Genomic DNA, 6032 nt, shown 5'->3' with positions numbered 1-6032 from the left:
CTTCATTGCTGACATGAGCCTGTAGTGTGTCCTTCAGCCACTGGACCCTTTTTTTAAGTACTTCCTAGACACCTAATGCACTGTTTTGTTAGCCCCAGAGCACTTTACAGGTCCAGGGCCGCAGCACAGCCTTTTGTGTGACCCGGTCCTTGAGGATTCCCTTGGGGGTATGCCCTCAGATGGGCAAAAAACTCTGGAATGTAGCATGTAATCACTAGGTTCTGCATATGGTACTTTCCAGTACCCTGGTTTGCTGCAGAATGCTCTCCAGGCCTACTACTTTAGAAACTGTCTTAAACTTTACCTATTTAGAGCTTGGCGCAGTATTAATTCTTTTTGAGCTATTGTTTTTTCTTAAATAAACGAGCAGGAGAAATATGTGCTGCACCTATAACTGCAGTGTTGTGCTTCTACTCCACACTATATCTTCTCATCTTTTACATTAAGTAGTCCTTTCGTCACTGTTCTACTTGCAAGGGGCACACAGTTTTAACTCTTTGTCCTTCCTGCTGTCTACAGTGTGTTGGTCATCTCTGGGAATGTAACCTCTTCTGCTCTCAGCAGCTAGTTTGTGATTACCAAAGATCTGCAGTGCCCCTGCTTTAGCTTTTTAAGTCAACTTGCTAGACCATAAGGATATGGACAAAGCATGTTTGACATATCCAAAACTATCCTTACTGACCATTGAGTTATGATGAGTTTTAACCCACTGCATTACACTATTGTGTATGGCAGATTACTGTATATTGTATATCAAATCTCCAAGATTAATCTCCTAACTGTTAAAATGTGGAGAACCCTTTCACTGCGACGTACGGACCTGACAGCGCGGGGGGGGGGGGGTTTACACACACACCTTGTGGCTGCAGCAACTGAGATTGTGTGTGTGTGTGTGTATCTATGTATCTATCTGAGAAGCCTACTTTTGGTTGTCAGATGGAAGTAATCTGGCACCTCCGCAGCTTACAAACTCCCCCCCCCCCCCCCACCCGTAATGGGCGCCCCAACACACGTGTCCCCGCCATGTATACTGGGCTGTGCATGCCCATCAGTGCACCCAGGGTGAGCCTAGCAGGTGCCACCGGTTAGAGGAGGGAGCTGACCGGACATGTGGGACTTGTACAGACTGGCGGGGGGGGGGCTTGTGCTGACTGGGAGGGACTTGTGCAGACTGGGGGTGGGGGGATTGTGCAGATTGGGGGGGGGGGGGACTTGTACAGACTGGCAGACTGGGGGGGGACTTTAGCAGACTGAGGGAGCTTATGTAGACTGAAGGGCAGACTTGTGCAGACTGGGGGGGTGGGTTGTTGGTTCATGGGAATAGCTTGGCACACAGTGGAAGTGGCAGATGGTAATGGGGGGGGCCCAGGTCAACTTTTGCACCGAGGCCCACAAGCTTCAAGCTACACCTCTGCCCCTATGTGATGAAAAAATAAGTACAAAAGAATCTTAAGAAATTTTAAAAGATTTGTTACACCCAAGTACAATAGGATTTTTGTACTGGTAAAATAAGTTTATTTGGGTTTATTAAAGCTCAAAGTTCCCACTCCTCAGCAGGCATGTACTGGCCATTGGGACAACCGGGAGTTTACCGGTGGGCCGCTCTGATGAAAGGGGGCTGGTTATGGGACACTCTGATGTAAGGGGGCTGCTGATGGGACTCTCTGATGTAAGGGGGCTGCTGATGGGACACTCTGATGTAAGGGGGCTGCTAATGGGACACTCTGATGTAAAGGGGCTGCTGATGGGACACTCTGATGTAAGGGGGCTGCTTATGGGACTCTCTGATGTAAGGGGGTGCTGATGGGACACTCTGATGTAAGGGGGCTGGTAATGGGACACTCTGATGTAAGGGAGTGCTAATGGGACACTCAAAATGTAAGTGGGCCGGTCTGGATTAAGTCCAGGGCCAAATTTCTGTCCCAGTCCAGCCCTGCTCCTCAGTGTTATAATAATATTGCTTTTCTACAAAACGGATACATGGTGGGTTTTTACGTGGCTGGCCAATAACTGTTTTGCTTGCCCCTGTAAAATTCTTACTGTAGGGCATCAGTAAAACCTAGTTATCTCTAATTTACATCTGATTCTGTGTCCATTAATATACTCCAATAAACTCATTTTATGTACAGAAGTCCTGTGTTTTCTTACACGGTTAGACGATCTGCAATGTACCCTGGGGTGTTTGGATTCTCCCCCAGTGCAATTTGTAAACTTGCCTTCTAGGACATCAATTATGCCTTTCAAAATAATTTATGATTCACCGAAACAACACAGCCTGATTGTGACCCTCCAGAAACTTTACAAGAGGAAACACCGGAAGGGTTATATCAGGGGAAATAGTATAACCACACTTTGCCAAGTCCACAATTTTCTCTGAACGCTTGGCTCTCTTGTCTTTATTGCCATCTTATGCAAGGATTGCACATGGATTGTGTTCTAAGATCACACCTTAATGTGGCACTTACACATTAGGAAGATTACACCTTATCTTATTAACTGATTAAAAAAAAAACTACTTCAGGAAGCTGCCTTGATGATTGCCCCCTATAATAATGAATAGTCTGTTTTGAATATTGAGGTAGTTTTAAGACAAATCAACAAAATAACTTTTGATTTTGGATGTTGTCTTACAATTCTTCCTTTCAATAACCACCGTTTTGCTTGGCTTAGATTACTGATCAGACTTTTCCTTAGCAAATTTATAGTAGTGTTAAACTTATGTCATCATAACAAGCCTTGTTATTAAAGTTCCCCAGTAAATTTTTTTTTTTTTTAATACTCTGCTGTAATTGGGTTTTTTAAATGCAACATAGGTAGTATCATTATTGAGGTCCTTTTCATTTATGTTTATATAGTTTAAAACAAATCGGATCTAGGAAGAAAGCAGGGTCCATCTCTGCTGTGGGCGTCTGAAGCCTTCTTGTATCCATTTCTGGGATTCGGTGCCATTGGCTACCCAGCATGCACCTCCTGATCTCGTGCCTGTGCATTAATGCTACTGTGCGGCACTCCTTCCTCCTGACCTGTTGCCTTAGGTGGTGGAAGTTCCCGCCCAGGTTGCTACTGTAACCTCCCGTTCACATCATTTCCATCTGGGGAAATAGCGTGAGCATTGGACTTATTGAAAGTAAAAAAAAAAAAGAGTGGAACTCTGCTTTAAGGTGTTAAATACTGCAGTATCTTTTACCATGAGATCATTTGATGTATGCTTTGGTTATTTCATATAAAATATATATATTTTTTTTTTCTATTTGGTGTTTACTTATATATTTGTCTATATAAGACTGGTTGAATACTTTGTTTTATGGGGATAATTTGGTTTACCGGGCAATGTTAACAGTGCTTTGGCATGTTATGTCTTTTAGTTCATCCTACAAATTTAGTCTCCCTGCTTACTGGTGGAGTTTGTGGAACTGGCCAATATTGACTTAAATGTTTTTTTATTCAACAAAGGAAATGGGCTCTTGATTCCTCTACAGTTTAAGTTAAAGTATTGTTCCCTGTCATTTAAATGGTAAATGCCAAAACAGTGCACAATAGAGGCTCTGAAATTGGAGAGTTTATTGTTAGAAGGTAGGGCATAGCACAAGAAGGATCAAGGCTTAAAGTAGTTCTATAGCCGAGTACACAATATTTTTTATTAATCTTTATTTAAGGAATGCAGCTTTTACAATAGGTAATGGACAAAAAAATCAAACATGTCAACTCAACTATTTCCATTAATAAGTAGTGATAACAACTTTTCAGTTGGGTCTTTTGTACTTGAGTAAATGGAACAAAAGAGTGAACCCGGTATAGGTTCCAATACTTCGATACAGTGAAACATAGAGCTGTGGTCTAAAGACTCTACGACATTTATACTCTCCCTACCATTGTTAAACATAGATGTTATGAACACTTACGTTCTAATAAATAAAATTAGTGGGGAGGGGTGATACCATCTGGGAAGCAAAGTACACTTAACTCTATTGATCAGGTACAAAACCCTTGAATTTTAGGGGACTAAGTATATTCTTTATAGTACCTATAGGTTGTAGCTCCTATTCCTCGAATGGCAGGAAAGGTACTAAGAGATGACCTCAAACGAGGGGGATTTTTTTCTTTTGTGGGGGGGTAGAAGGTGGAGTGTCACTAGGGGAAAGAAAAGAGTAAATTGGGGATAAAAGAGAGGAAGTAAAAGGCGAAGGAGGGGGGATATGAGGTTCCGGGAAGGCCAGCGACCCTAGACTCCAGTTTATCATTGGTCAAGCTACTTAGGTAAAGGACTTGTAATTGTCTGAAAATTGGAACAGATTTCAGTGTGTCCAATGGGAGTTGTGCTCCTCCTCCCTGTCCCCTAAAGCAGCTGTGAGACGTTCCATCCTCTAGATATCACTAACCCTAGCGAACCACTGTGACACTGCTGGCAGGGTTTGCTGCTTCCACATACTGGAGACACACGGCCTGGCTGCGCTTAAGAGGTGTTTCAGAAGTGATTTGTGATAGCGCCTACAGGACATAGGAGTCAAATTTAGAAGTACTGCTGCTGGGCTATCCTGGAGATCAATGTCCGTAAGCTTGTGGATGATCTGTAACACTTGTCTCCAGAAAGGGGTCAGAACTGGGCATTCCCAGAAGATATGAAGTAGCATTCCAGTCTGTGTACCACATCTCCAGCACAGAGGACTGTGAATATGGACGCTAAGCAGAATTTTGCATGTTATTTCCTGGTATTCACTACATAAGGAAGACTTATGTGTGAGATGGAGTATACGATTCTTTTGCTCATCCGTGAACGTGGCATTAAGATCCCTCTCCCATTTCCTCAGATACGGGGGATCATGTTGGGCTGTATGTGTCAGTAATATGTTATATGAACTTGAGAGGGATTTCCGTATAGGCTATTCTCCCAGGCACAAGTCCTCAAAGGACATTGGTTCTCTCCGGAAACCTCCGGCTTCCGGGAGGGATCTGAGGAAGTGCGAGCGTAATCCTCCATCTGCCCAAGATGGAGGTACCCGAAATAGGGTATATGCCTGTGAGGTCACTCCATCCCGAAGGTCCAATGAAAGAGGAGGCTCTAGCTAACCTCTTGTCTGGGTGAAGCCGGAAGAATCGATCAGATACCGGGTAAAAAAATCTGGCTGTCCAATTATAGGTGTTAAAGGAAAGGGGAAAGCAGGTCGTCTTTGCCCTCTTAAAATATCCGTTTAGTTCCTGTAGTGTGGGCTCCATTAGTGGGTGAGGAGAATCTGGGGAATCGGGTCCTGCTCCAGGGCAGTCCCTCCAGGGGAAATGGCACCGTTTCCTGTTCTAGGCATACCCATAACTTATGAGGTTGGTGTCTGCACCAGTCTACCACTCTATTCATATGAACAGCTGTGTAGTACAAGGCTGGATCCAGGAGGCCAACCTCTCCTCTGGATTTTGGTCACTGTAATAGTGATCTTTTAAGTCACATAGGTTTACCCTGCCACACATAGTTAATGAAGATCATCCGTAATTTATGGAAGAAGGTCTGCGGTAAACCGATCGGCAGGGCTTGTAAAAGGTAAAGCAGCCTTGGCATAATGTTCATCTTTAAGACATTGCATCTACCAAACCATGAAACCGCAGTTCTTCCATCTGTCTAGATCTGAGGCGAAAATACAGAGGAGGGGCTGAAAATTAAGTTGATAGATTAGAGGTAGATTCAAAGGAATCTTGGTGCCTAAATATTGGATTGCCTGGGGAGTCCATCGGAAGGGGAAGTTGGCACCCAGGTGAGACTGTGCGTTTGGGGAAAGGGTGATGTTAAGGGCCTCCTGACTTTTGCAGGTTAATTTAAAAATTTGATAAGACCCCATATTGGCGAATAGCCGATATAAGGATCGGAGTACACACTATTAGTTGGAGCCACTGTACTAACCATACAAGGTTAGTTCAGCGATCTCCCCCACTGAGCTGTTGTGTTCTGGCAGGGGGACTGTAACCCTGTTAGAACACACTGATCAGTGCTCTCTGCCGTTGTTTAAGAGCGCTGATCTGGAGTCGGATGCTGGTTTTTCTGCATG

General features: G+C 43.9%; 1 long non-coding RNA gene across 1 annotated transcript in view; it reads right to left on the bottom strand.

Annotated features, from left to right (window-relative positions):
* LOC143962110 (uncharacterized) overlaps window positions 1-6032 on the bottom strand; it is a 767356-nt gene that overhangs the window by 55034 nt on the left and 706290 nt on the right. The window lies entirely within an intron of this gene.

This window comes from Lithobates pipiens, unplaced genomic scaffold (genome assembly GCF_037356315.1).
Source record: "Lithobates pipiens isolate NorthernLeopardFrog02 unplaced genomic scaffold, aLitPip1_a1.2 Scaffold_8, whole genome shotgun sequence".
Taxonomy (NCBI): Eukaryota; Metazoa; Chordata; class Amphibia; order Anura; family Ranidae; genus Lithobates; species Lithobates pipiens.
Note: the sequence above shows the minus strand (reverse complement) of the source record. Positions and strands in the feature narration are given on the sequence as shown.